The following is a 14,767-nucleotide window of genomic DNA, read 5'->3' as shown; positions in this document are numbered from 1 at the left end:
CTTTCACAATGGTTGAACTAATATACACTCCCACCAACAGTGTAAAAGTGTTCCTATTTCTCCACATCCTCTCCAGCATCTGTTGTCTCCAGATTTTTTAATGATCGCCATTCTAATTGGCGTGAGATGGTATCTCAATGTTGTTTTGATTTGCATTTCTCTGATGACCAGTGATGATGAGCATTTTTTCATATGTTTGTTGGCCTCATGTATGTCTTCTGTCTCTGGATTTTTTAATGATTAAAGCCTTCAACAGATTAGGTGAGGCCCAAGCACATTATGAAACATAATCTGGGCCGGGGGCAGTAGCTTATGCACGTCATCCCAGCATTTTGGGAGGCCAAGGCGAGCGAATCACAAGTTCAGGAGTTTGAGACCAACCTGGTCAACACAGTGAAACCCTGTCTCTAGTAAAAATACAAAAACAACAACAACAATTAGCCAGGTGTGATGGCAGGTGCCTGTAATCCCAACAACTCAGGAGGCTGAGGAAGGAAAATCGCTTGAACCCGGGAGGAGGAGGTTGCAGTGAGCTAAGATCATGCCACTGCACTCCAGCCCAGGTGACAGTGCAAGACTCCATATCAAAAATAAATAAATAAGATAATCTGCTTTACTTATAGTCTACTATTTGTGGATGTCCATCACATCCCCAAAATACCTTCACAGTAGCACCTAGGTTAGTATTTGATTAAGCACTGGCTACAATAGCCTAGCCAAGCGGACACAGGAACCTGACCATCACAGCTACTCTGTCCCACACGTACACATCCCAACACCTTTCCCTGCTCTACTTTTCTCCTTAACACCCATTAAGGGCTGACACTCTGTGTATTTTACCCTCCCCAGTGTCTTAAGCCAAGCCCACTTTATTCATTTATGTAGTACCCATTTATTCTCTTGAAAACATATAAGTTGGTAGCCTTCCAGTGTGAGTATCCCTGAGAGAAAATACCCATCAAAAAATAAGGACTTAAAAATGATAGTTGAGGTGGAGGAACTTCCAGCAGTGGCAGCTCAAGTGACCAAGACAAGATGGGTCAAAGTCAGGCAGCGGTCCTGGTCCTAGTGGTGGCAAGAAGGATAACAAGGACAAGAAAAATAAATACTAACCTCCTGTACCAACTAGAGTAGGGAAAAAGAAGAAAACAGAAACCAGATGCTGCCAGCAAACTGCCACGGTGACACACCTCACGCTCAGTGCCGGTTAAAATTACCGAAGTTACAGAGAATTAAAGACTATCTTTTCATGGAGGAAGATTCATTAGAAATCAAGAACAAATGAAACCATTAGAAGAAAAGCAAGAGAAGGAAAGATTAAAAGTGGAGCGTGAACCCCAAGCTGAGAGGTACCCCAATGTCAGTAGGAACCTTGGAAAGATCATCAATGACAATCATGCTATCGTGTCTATGTCTTCAGTGTTCTTTCATTTATAAGCAAGGATCTGCTGGAACCTGGCCTCTGGGTTTGCTGAGACACAGGGTGCATGCCGTGTTAGGGGTGCTGATGGATAACACAGATCCCCTGGTCACAGTGATGAAGGTGGAGAAGGCCCCCCAGAAGACCTATGCCAAATGTTGCAGAGGGGGTGGACAACCAAATTCAGGAAATTAAGGAATCTGTGGAACTTCCTCTCACCATCCTGAATATTATGAAGATGGTATTCTTATATAATATTGAGGAAGGGGTCATTCGCCATGGTCCACCTGGCATAGGTAAAACCTTGTTAGCCAGAGCAGTAGCAAACTAAACCTCAGCCACTTTCTTGAGAGTGGTTGGCTCTGAACTCATTCAGAAGTACCTAGGTGATGGGCCCAAACTCATACGGGAACTGTTTCGAGTTGCTGAAGAACATGTACCGTCCATCGTGTTTATTGATGAAATTGATGCCATTGGTACAAAAAGATATGACTCAAATTCTGGTGGTGAGAGAGAAATTCAGCGAACAATGTTGGAACTGTTGAACCAGTTGGATGGATTTGATTCTAGGGAAGATGTGAAAGTTATCATGGCCACAAACCAAATAGGAACCTTGGATCCAGCACTTATCAGACCAGCCCACCTTGACAAGAGGATCGAGTTCCACCTGCCTGATGGGAACACTAAGAAGCACATCTTTCCGATTCACACAAGCAGGATGACGCTGGCTGATGATGTAACCCTAGACGACTTGATCATGGCTAAAGATGACCTCTCTGGTGCTGACATCCAGGCAATCTGTACAGACGCTGATCTGATGGCCTTAAGAGAACACAGAATGAAAGTAACAAATGAAGACTTCAGAAAATCTAAAGAAAATGTTCTTTATAAGAAAGCACCCCTAAGGGGTTCTATCTCTAGTGAACCACAGCTGCTGTCAGGAAAATGGTTGGAAGATTTCCCAACCCCTGAAAGGGATGAGGTTGAGGGAGTTACCCAGAGGAGTCCCTGTTCCTGTTGATTTTTATTAGCAAAACATCCTGTGTGTATTTTGGAGTACAGTGTGTAAGTGCCCAATGGGTGGCCTCTGTTAGTCACTGTGCAGCACCCTCCTTCCAAATAAAGTGTGCTTTTTCACCAAAAAAAAAAAAAAAAAGGAAGAATGAAATGATAGTCGATGCTAAACAAGAGGCAGACTCAGGTGGGTAACATGAAAGGTGCTGGTTAATGTCTCAAGTTAATGGGGTCAGAGATTTCAAAGGAGGATGAAACTGACTTGAGAAGGATTTTTTACATTTCTGAGGTTTCATCGGAGAAAGGAAGCCACGTGAGCACAAAATGAGTTTACAAGAGCAGCAAACAGAACCAAACCTGAAAGCATTGCCAGTCTCTGTGCTGGGTATATTTGACTACCTTGATGCCAACTCTCTAAGCCTGGGTGGGAGGCAGGCTTACCTAGAGTTTCTTTACTTTTTAAGTGTGTGCTATCTGACAACCCCTTCTTTCTCATCAGGTTCAGCTTTGGCTGACCAGTACCTAAGGCAAATGTTGGCCTCACAAACTTTTCCAAACAACCAAGCATTTAATAAGAATATCAACTCTGGCTCATGCAGAAGTGGATGACTTATAGAAATAATGGGGATGGAAACAGAGGTGTTCTTGTCATCTGATCATTCCTTTTTCTGTAAAACTTGAATATTTTCCATAAAATTATTATACAATTATTCACTTTAAAGCTGCTCTCAAATGTCCATAGAGGCTCAGTCATGAACAAGCATTCACTGAGGCTTCACACTGTCTGGGCATGTCAGGAAACGTCCATGGAATGAATAGACATGGACACACATCTATGAGAACTTAGCTAGTTAGTCAAAGCAATGCGTGTCCAAACATAACCTGGAAATCTGTCCCATGAGGACTCAGAAGCAGGAGAGGAAATGTCACTATGAACTGATGTGGGTGGAAAACGCAACCACAAAGAAAAAGAGAGTAATAAATGCAGAAAAGGAGAAAGCTAGAATGAACCCTGTGGTCTACGGGATTAGAATGAGAAGTTTTGATGTAAATTTAGAGTTTGCACTATGTGGGGTTAGATAAATAAAACATTGATGTACATTTCTGTGAGTGTGTGCACACACTTTATATCTTCATGTGTGTATATGTATACACATGCACTCATGTACACAAATACATACATTTCCTAGCTTGTTACTAGAGAGAGCTTGGTAGTAGTGAAATTGAATAACAAAGATCCTACCTAGAATTTGGTTTCTAAATATTATACCATTTTCCATGTATATGGACCAGAATTCCTTGGAGACATGGCCGATCTCACAGGTGGACAAGGAGGTAAGAAAGCAACAAAGAATGATGGCAACATAGAGGACACAGGACAGCTGGAAAGGGGGTGCCAGCTGACCCAATCTGGGATGATTTGTGTGTCCAAGTAACTACAGCATCAGATTATATCCCATTGATTAAAATAGATATCCATGAGTCTATCCTGATATGATAAGCAAATGAACACGTAAATGGAAAGCGAATGCTCTTTCCTACAGAAGAATGCCAGCTAATGAATGTTGAAAAAACTAAGGACTTAGCACAATTTGAGAATCATAGTAATTATTTTTGGCAAAATGTATCAATAGATTTGAAAACTAGAGGGTGAAAGTGAGTAAAGAACGGGATAGTTACATAGTCTAGGAGTCTCTCTCCAGGAAACACTTATTGACTGCAAAGTAAAAAAAGATAATTGATGGTAATTGGGAGTTACAGGGTTTCTTTTTGGAGTGGTGAAGACATAGTAGAACTAGATAATGGTAATGGTGGTGCAACATTATGAATATGCTAATAACCACTAAATTGTACACTTTCAAATTGTGAATTTTATGTTATATGAACTTATCTTTAAAACAATGAAATTTGACAAAGCAGTCACCCACTCTAGGCCTGGGGAAACAGCTGTCAAGAGGTAGAGTTAGCAGAACCAGATGGCTCAGAGGGGGACCCATGGACTGAGCTCAGCCCCCTGGAGATGGACATCACCTGGCTGCTGCTAGTGCCTGCCAGGGAGAATGGGAGGCTCGTTTTCCGGGCGGGCGGCTGAAAGCTGGGGCCAACTATGCTGCTGTAGCAAAACTGCCGCTGGAGAGACACTCCCAGAAAGTGCAGAAACCAGGAAGGAGGATCCCTTTCCTTCCTGCCACTCTCCAGTCACGCTGTAAAGCTCCTGCTGGCAGCATTAAGGGGAATGAATGCCCAGATGGCTGAACATATCCAAAAGGAGAGTGTAGAAAGGTGGGCTTGGATCTAAGAGACAATAGATAAATAACCAACATGCAGAGAACAATGGAGAATTCACAGCTCATACGATGAGGGGAGAGGATTCTTTTCTCATATAATTTTGTTCTTCTTAAAAAGAGTGATGTGTTATCTCTTAAACCAAATGTTTGTCAATTTTAGAAGAACTTATAGGAATACTTTTATAAATCTTATAAACCTTATTCCTTCATATATTCTAATTCTACATTTGAAAATATCTGCAGCTCTTACATTGCTCCCACCTCCTCCACCGTTAGCGTAAGGGAGGGAATCCTGCATCCTAATGTGCATAGGCATCCCCACCTGGGTGCCTGCCCACCCAGAGGCCCTTCTTCCCTCTTCCCTGCCTGAGTTCTATTTGCCTTCCAGCATGAAGCGTTTTCCACCCACATCAGTTCATAGTGACATTTTCTCTACTGCTTCTGAGTCCTCATGGGACAGATTTCCAGGTTATGTTTGGACACGCATTGCTTTGACTAACTAGCTAAGTTCTCATAGATATGTGTCCATGTCTATTTATTCCATGGACGTGTCCTGACATTCTGGCTTTCTCCTTTTCTGTATTTATTACTCTCTTTTCTCTGTTTCCATCCCCAGAAACCTGGCTCCCATCACCTCCTTATAATGACTTACTTCCTCAGCCCTCTTGCCTAAAGATTTTACTCCATCTTTCAAGCCCAGAGAGCTGCCACTTAGCCATCTTCCTTGCATGGCCAGAAACCCCATGGGGCCGATAATCTATTTGAAAACATTTCATTAATGATAAAAGTATATATTATGATCTAATGACTTGAACCTATTTCCCTTGCAGAAAGTGCTGCAAATGTTATAATACAGCAAACTCCTTGAACATGTGTGTCTTCCAGTAATTTCGATAGACTGGCCAGAGTGAAAGTTAGTCTATGGATGTGACAGAGTGTTTCCTCTAAGGAAAGCTAACTTTATGCCTTTAAATCCATGAGTTGTACATGTACATGACATGAGCAAACACATATTGTTTAACAATTCCTGGTGGCCACTATTTTTATTCTGGATTTTTGCTTCATAAAAATGATAAATCTGATGTTATAAACTTTCTAAGGAAGCCCACATTTTTCTAAGATCAAAATTGAAAGAAAAAAAAAGAGGGTGCATGGCTTCGTGAGCCACTTAGCATTGCAATTCAACTGTTAAAAATTACAAACAAAAATTGTATTTAATTTCTTGCTTGCCCGTAATAGGAAAGGTACCTTTATAGGATTGTTGACTATAGTTTCTGGAATGGCTCATACTGGAAGATCCTCTCAGCTGATCAGGCACTATTCCTTTTTCTTTTCAATAGATGCATTGTGGCCTGAACATGAATATACATGGTGCCAAGTAATTTGGTTTAGTTTTTTATTTTTATTTTTATTTTTTTTTAGACAAGGTCTTGCACTGTCACTCAGGCTGGGGTGCAGTGGCACAATCAAGGCTCACTACAACCTCAAGGGCTTAAGTGATCTTCCTGCCTTGGCCTCCCAAGTAGCTGGTGTGTGCCACCACACTCAGCCAAATTTTTTCATTTTGCATAGAGATGGGTCCCACTATATTGCCCAGACTGGTCTCAAACTCCTGGGCTAAAGTAATCCTCCCACCTCAGCCTCCCAAACTCTTGGGATAATAGGTGTGAGCCACCAGGCCTGACCAGCAGATTACTCTTAAATCTGTCCTGGGGTCATGGTATACTCATAGTGTTTAACAATCAGCTTTCTGGGACACTGCAGGAAGGGGCATAGTCCTGATTTGCCATAAGTGCCCATTTTTGTAGCAGAAATACTCCCACTGTGGCCAACGTCAAGCTGCCAACATGACTTCACTTAACTAGGGGCTAGGAAGAGATTGCACAACTGGCCCTCATGAGCTTGTGTGAGCCACCTCCAGCCCGGATGCCCACGTGTACCTATACACCCACCCACTTAAGCATTGACTCCAAGCTGCCGGTGACCTAAAACAAAGTTCTGCACACTCGTGAGATAAGGGTTCAGGAAATAGGCTATAGCCCTTGATTTCGGGTATTCACAGGCTTAACTCAGACGACTGTCCTGCATCCATGATCAGCAGAGAGATTCTTGCCAAGAGCAAGAGAAATGGGAAGAAAACAAGCGAAAGAAAAAATCAGCAAACTGTCTTGAAGTCAAAACCGAGCTTGCAGTAAAGCGTAGAGATCAACCACCTCCCATGTTTTCACAGTTCTGCTCTGCCCGGAGGGAAGTGCCAGCTTTAAAGGAGGTCCAGCTGGTCTCCCGTGAGCAGGATTTGCCGGCTGAGGGTTAAAGGTGCTCCAAGCCATGGAGCACCTCTGACCCCCACTGGCTGCTGCGATGCGTTGCATCTCCGAGATGGTGAAGGCCCCTCAGGATGCTGCCCTTTCCTAGCCACAGGTGACCAGTTTCTCCTTTGCTGTATTGTCAGGACTTTCCACCAAGTGTCATCCATTTCTCATCCATCTCCTTTGAAATAGTTTTGCTCTTTATTTACTTCTCCTCTGGGGTGGTAGATATTTCTAAGTCATCGTATAATGCATGGATTTTATTTTCATTTTCGTTTGATCAGAAAACGAGTCAAGAGAAGATATGAGGTTGTTGCATATGTGGTTAATTTTCATTTCTCTGTCTCATCCTTTTGGTGGCAAACACCAGGAGCTGCTTCTTTTTGTATAAGAAGTCCTTTGCCACCTATTCTGTGTCGTCATCTGAAGTGCATGCTCTCTTGTGGTCCCTTTGGTAGATCAAGAGCACCAGCCACAGCAACAAAACATGCCCTGCGTCTCTGGAGGGAGTCTGGGCAGTTAATGAACACTAGGGCCAATGGACCACAAAGCCCAATCCGTAATCAGAGGGCTGCATCAATTGCGCACACTCAAGTGTCTGATTCCATGAGTTCACTTTGGTATGTGTATGGTGTCTCTCTATTTGTATGATACCTTGGTAATCTGACTCATGAATTAGGCCAAACCAAAGCAAGCTGGGGTAAAGGTAGTGTATTTATGGATAAGGAACCTGCCTTCCAGTGGGTTTGCTCTAACCTTAGCAATCGCCACTGATTTCCGGCCTTGTTCTAAAAACAAAACAACAGTTGTACATTGCAGGTATTCCTCAAAGGAGTTATTTTTTCCAGCACCCTGTATTAAATTAATTTTGATTTTGCATCTACTCTCATCGTGTTAGATCATAACCTGAGTGTGACTTCCGTTTGCTGAGCAAGAATAGTCTTGCCTCACTATGCATCACTTTCAAATATAAAATTCTGGGCTTCTTATTCTAAAGAGCTGATTTCTGCTCTTATTTCTCATGGCCAGCAGAGGGACTCCAGAGTAACCCTCAGACGGAGCATGCGATTAGGCCACTTTGTGGTGGTGAAAGATCCCCCAGCTCTCTAGGGAAGTGACATTTAACCCTAGGGTTTCCCAGCACACATACAAAAGGCTTAAGAAATAGAGCCAGGTCTCTCAGGACCACAGGTAACAATAATCTTTACCTGGGGCTGAGAAGAGCTTTGCAATCACATCTACCCCTGTCAGGGAGAAAGAAAGAGCTTAGTGCTTCTTTTAAGAGTTGTGAAAACTGAAGAAGAAAAGAAGCAGAACCCTGGACAAGAGCCATTATTCCTTGACATTGCAGCTCTTCAGAGCCACTGAGAGGTGATATTTGGGAGACCAAGGACCAACTCAAGCTCATTACATTTTCTTGGCTGATAAACTTTACAAATGTCCTAGTCATCACTAAAATTATTTTGTCACTTGTCACATTTTTCTTCTTTTTTTGTTTTTTTCCCAATCTTATAGACAATGAGTAAATTGTATAGGAAAAAACTCTTTGTTTTAATAAAATGTGTATTATAGCCGAGCGCAGTGGCCCACGCCTGTAACCCCAGCACTTTGGGAGGCCAAGGCAGGCAAATCACTTGAGCTCAGGAGTTTGAGATCAGCCTGGACAACATGGCAAAACTCTGTCTCTGAAAAAAAAAAAAAAAAAAATCACACAAATTAGCCCGGTGTGATGGGTGTGGTGGCACCTGCCTGTAGTCCCAGCTACATGGGAGGCTGAGGTGCAAGGGTCACTTGAGCCCAGGAAGTCAAGGCTGCAGTTAGCCAAGATCACACCACTGCTCTCCAACCTGGGTGACAGTGAGACCCTGTCTCAAAAAATTAAATAAAATGTATATTACAGTCAGACAGGCTACTCTGTGAATTCTGAATGGGCCACTGTCTTTAATCAGAAAGTTTTGTGGAGATTCTTGGCACATGGCAATGGGACCCTTAATCAGTGTCTATGTGGCTTTGCTAAAAATTAACTTGAAGATCGGTTTTATTTCTTAATACTAGACAAAACTGATCAAGCAATAAAAAGTTGTGATGTACTTATCATGTTCAGGGAGAATATAAGGCAATGCAAGGGTTGCAAAGAAATATAAGACAAAGTCTCCGAATATAAGAAGCTGACTATCTACCTAGGAAGATAAGGCCCAATCCAATACAAGCAACAAAGAAGTATCAAGTAATCTCTTTACTGATAATACTGATCATGATAGTAATAGTAACAGTGCATTGAGTGTTGAGTGTTTACTCTGTTCCAAACACTGCGCTAAATGTTTTATATAAATTATATTGTTGAATCCTCAAGACAACTTTATTAAGTAAGTACTATTATTATTGCCACTTTAGGAATAAGGAAACCAACCTTACCCCTAAATCGTTTGCCAGGATTTGGTTCCAGGCTGTCTGACACCAAAGACCATGCCTTTAAATATCCAGCGATCTATAATGCCTCATAAGCGCAAAGGGAGTTCAAAGTGGGGAAATCAGCATGGGCTGGATGAGACCTTCATGGAAGAGGGATCCCGGAGATGTGGATGTGGTTCAGGGTCAAGAGAGGATGGAGAAGACCTTCCAAGGAAGGAGGGAGAAGGAAAGGGAGCACACATGCAAGCCGAGAAGTGAAAATGCACAAAGCTACTTGGGATCCCAGGAGTTACCCTGCTGCCGCTGCACACCCTTTGTGCATGGATGTGAATGAGTAGATAATGGTGATCAGGTGACAAAAGCATATGAAAGCTACATTTATGGAAGGGCGTCCTTGAAAAAAGCCTTCAGAAATTAGAGGGAAATAAAGACAATTGCAACCAAAACAAAATTGGCAAGTGGAACCTCATTAAACGAAAGAGCTTTTACACAGCAAAAGAAACTATCAACAGAGTGGAAAGACAACCTAGAGAATGGGAGAAAATATTTACAAACTATGCATCTGACAAAGGCCTAATATCCAGACTCTATAGGAAAGTAAATTAATAAGCAAAAACCAAATAACCTTATTAAAAAATGGACAAAGAACATAGACACTTCTCAGAAGACAAGCAAGTGGCCAACAAACATACAAAAAAATGCTTATCTGGCCAGGCCTGATGGCTCATGCTTGTCATCCCAGAACTTTGAGAGGCCTGGGCAGGAGGATCACTTGAGGTCAGGAGTTAGAGACCAGCCTGGTCAACATGGTGAAACCCCATCTCTACTAAAAATATGAAAAAAAAATTAGCAAGCTGTGGTGGCATACCTGTAATCCCAGCTACTTGGGAGGCTGAAGTAGGAGAAATATTTGAACCCAGCTACTTGGGAGGCAGAGGTTGCAGTGAGCTGAGATCGTGCCACTGCATTCCAGCCTGGGCAACAAAGTGAGACTCCATCTCAAAGAAAAAAAATGCTCATCATCACTAATCATCAGAGAAATGCAAATCAAAATTACCATGAGACACCATTTCATACCACTCANAAAAAAAAAAAAAGATGCTGGCAAGGCTGCAGAGAAAAGGGAATGCCTACACACTGTTGGTGGTAATGTAAATTAGGTCAGCCACTGTGGAAAGCAGTTTGGTGACTTCTCCGAGAACTTAAACAGAGTTACCATTTGACCCAATGAGCCCATTATTAGGTATATGTCCGAAGGAAAATAAACAATTATACCAAAAAGACACATGCACTTATATGTTCATCGCCATGCTACTCACAATAGCAAAGCCATGGAATTGACTTAAGTGCCCATAAATGATGGACTGAAGAAAGAAACTGTAGAGCATATACACCATGGAATATTACACAGACATAAAAAAGAATGAATCGTGTCCTTCGCAGCAACATGGATGCAGCTGGAGGCCATAATCCAAAGTGAGTTAATGTAGGAAGGGAAAACCAAATGCTGCATGTTCTCCTTTATAAATGGAGCTAAATATTGAACATACGCTGACATAAACATGGGAACAACAGACACTGCAGACTACTAGATGGGGGAGGGTAGGAGGGAAGGAGTTGAAAAACTACCTATTGGCTACTATACTCACTACCTGGGTACAGTGTATCCATGTAATAAACCTGCAGAGGTACCCCTGTATCTAAAAAAAAAAGGTTGAAATTAAAAAAAAACTTTATAAATCTAGATAAGAAATTGTTAATTTTTCACCACTTGACAAAAGTACATGTTTTACAAGAAAAATGTTATAAAGGGATATACCTATTGTCTAGAAGAAAGATGACACAATTATATTTAAAAAAAGAAAGAATAGGCCAGGTGCGGTGGCTCACATCCATAATCCCAGCACTTTGGGAGGCTGAGGCAGGAAGATTACTCAAGGCCAGGAGTTCGAAACAAGCCTGGCCAACATGGCATCTCTACTAGAAATACAAAAATTCATGCGGCATGGTGGTGGCACCTGTGGTCCCAGCTACTAGGGAGGTTGAGGCAGGAGAATCACTTGAACCCAGTAGGCAGAGGTTGCGGTGAGCTGAGATCATGCCACTGCACTCCAGCCTGGGCAACAGAGAGAGACTCTGCCTCAAAAAAAATAAAAAACAAAAAAATGAATGAATGAAATTGGGGGTGAAGAAGGCAACACTGGAGTCAGAACAAACAATAAATAAATTACTTCAACAGTTCTCCACACTTGAGCAGAGGGCAGGAAATTCCAACCAGAGATGAGATGTTACCAGTCGGGTCTGGCTAAATTCTAGCCCCAGACATTTTATATTATAATCCCAACCAGTAAGTATCAAACATATTTTACAGCTAACATATTTTACAACTTTGGTCCGGTCACCTAAAAATAATAAACATCTCTGACAAGTACTATATCAAGTCCTTTTCCTATGCCTTTCATTCCCACAACAAGTGAGCTTAAGAATTATCATCATGATTGATGTTACAGATGAGAAAACTGAGACTAAAAGCTTCCCAAATAAGAAATAACCACTCAAAGCTCAAACCCAGATCATCTTACTTCAAGTTGTTCACTAATGCATTCTACAAACATCAACTGAAGTCACATGCACCAAGCAATATGCTACATAAATAACACCCACCAATTAGAAAGCTTATGGAAATTGTACAGATAAACATAACAGATGTGTTAACTATAGGTGCCAATACCTTTCCTAACTGCCTCAACATTTGTCATTGGGATAAGTGTGTATTAAATATTTGAGAGCACATTTCATAAGTAAAACTCCAAATGCAGTTTATTCCATCTCTCCCTTCTTGCATGTGGGTAGCTGAAAAGAGCCAGCTGCCCATCCTACAGAATGAGACCAGAAGGCGATGCATCTGATGTCTACAGCTTGCCAACAAAGTCATTCTCCCCACTTCAGTCTCTTGGCAAGGAGGAGGCAAGAACTAACTGATACAAACCTGCCACCTGCTGGAGCCAAGAGGAACAAACCAAAGTTCCAGGGAAGTGTGGTGACCAGAGGGGATGGGCCATCTAACAACACACCATCCTGGGGTCTGGCATCACCCCTGAGTGTGAGCCAAACCCCTGCCACTGCCCCCACCCACCTCCACTTTTAACAGGTGAAGCCTGGTGAAATTGAACACTGAGGAATCTCTCAAGAAAGGAAGGCATGAAGACTTTGCATGGAACGAAGTCAGACTGGCCTAAGCACAAATCCCAACGTGGCCACTTACCAGCTATATCACTGCGACCATGTGATTCAGCCTCTGTAAACCTCCATTTTATTGTCTGTAAAATGATATTACTGGCAATCAAATATATGTTGAATGAATGAATGAATGAATGAGAAAAATGCACCAATACATTTTTGTTGGTAGGATTAGAAAAACATATATACATAAAGCACCTGCTGTAGTGCATGGCATAGTCAAAAAATAAATGAGCATAAAATCATTTATTTAAATAATCTAGTCTTTCTCTGCATTGAGCACCCTGCAATCAGCTCGGCTCATGCTTGTGTAATGCAGAACGTTTTTGTGAGAAAATCAAAACAAAACTTTGTCCTGAATCCCTTTCTCAGATTTATTGGACCTCAGATTTATTGGTCCCCAGATTGCCAGGACCAATCAGCTTCAACTCATCCAAGACCTGAGGTCAAAAAATAAAAGATATTATCATTCTGTGATCTGAGGTATTCTCAATAGAGGAGGAGATCTATAGAAGAGAGGCTATTCTACCAATTTCACTGTATAAACTTTGGTGGGATCTGCCATCCATTCCTACATAGATGTAAGTGATACTCAAAGATTTCAAAAAGCAAGTTTTAGAGCAATTTTCCTTAATCAGCTGTCTCTTGATACCATCCAGGAGCTTAATAATGACAGCTGTAACAACAGCTAGCATCATGTACCATAGAGGCAGATACTCTTTTTACTCCATATTGCAGATAAGGAAAATGAGGCTCAGCAAACTTAAGTGTAGTGGACATGAGTAGTTTTCTACCCAATACCCTCCCTCCTCATTGACCAACCTCAAATTTTTTTCAAATGTCCACCCCTCCCCAAGTGGCTTTGGCATGCATACAAATTAGGGAGGCCCATCATGGAAACTCACTTTCAACTGCTGGGGACTGGCTTAGGTGGGAACAAGTGACCTAGTTATGTTGAATAATTCGTGAGATAGGGTCTGCTGGTGGGGACCTTCTAGGAAAGCATTACTAGATAATAAAAAGAGACATATGGGAAGAAAAGTCTCTGTTTTTTCCATCAGATGTTATGTCCAGACGTGACTCAGAGTACCAAGAAGAGTAGCTAAAGATGCTACTGGTATGTGAAGATGGCAGAGTGGAAAGATGGCAAGACCTGGGTTCTTCCTTGTCGGTCCATTGAATTAACCAACTCTAATGAAGTTCTACCTCAGACTTCATAATAGATAAGAAAATATCTTGTTCTTCTTGTTTAAGACTTTGAGGTTGGGTTTTGTTTTGTTTTGTTTGTTTTGACTACGTCCAATAAAAAGCTCTTTTCCGGATTCACTAAGTAAATCGGTGAAGGTCACACACTCAGCAAATGGCAGATCCTGCTCTTAACCTTCCCACCCTCTCACCCCACCCCCAGCCCCAGCTCAAGTCCCCTGGCTCATGGCAGGCCTGAGATCACAGGAATGAAAAACCTCAGATAAAGGAGAAACCTCAGATAAAGGAAAAACCAGAAATATGAGTTTCTCTGTCACATAGCGAAGAGCATCTAAGTAGAAGTGTATCTACCAGCAAAATTAAAAGTTACTGGAAAAAATATGGAAGCAAATATATTTCCCCAGAAAGGACTTTCACTAAACTACAAATTTTTTAACCATTAAGACTTTCCTTACTGCAAAATAAGAATCAATAGTCATCTTTTCATGGATATTAAAAATCCCTTGTTTTTAAAAGAAAAGTAAATAAGTTATACCAGAAAACTCTTGACCAGGTATTCTCAAACTGTGGTTTGGAAACTCTAAGCCTTTTTCAGGTCAAAACTAGTTTTCATGATGACATTGAGGCATCGTTCCCCTTTTTCATCTTTCTCTCAAGTATGCATTAGCATTCTCCAGAGGCTACATGATGTCTGACGTCAAAGAGACTCAGTGCGGACAGATAAGAGAATCCAGCTGCCTTCTGATAGAAAGCATTTCTCAAAGAGAGATTTGCCAGGTATCAAAGAGATTTGACAATATTTTATAGAAACATACAACAGTGTCATTCTTTGATGAGTTTTGTCTTGGAAAATAAGTCATTTTCACAAATGAGTGGTA

At 41.6% G+C, this 14,767-nt stretch overlaps 1 pseudogene; it reads left to right on the top strand.

Annotated features, from left to right (window-relative positions):
- LOC108317996 overlaps window positions 1-2,341 on the top strand; it is a 7,357-nt pseudogene extending 5,016 nt beyond the window's left edge.
- Window positions 2,342-14,767: the final 12,426 nt, after the last annotated feature.

The sequence above is a fragment of the Cebus imitator genome, unplaced genomic scaffold (genome assembly GCF_001604975.1).
Source record: "Cebus imitator isolate Cc_AM_T3 unplaced genomic scaffold, Cebus_imitator-1.0 Scaffold213, whole genome shotgun sequence".
Taxonomy (NCBI): Eukaryota; Metazoa; Chordata; class Mammalia; order Primates; family Cebidae; genus Cebus; species Cebus imitator.
The sequence above is the reverse complement of the archived record's forward strand: the minus strand, read 5'-3'. Positions and strand labels throughout refer to the sequence as shown.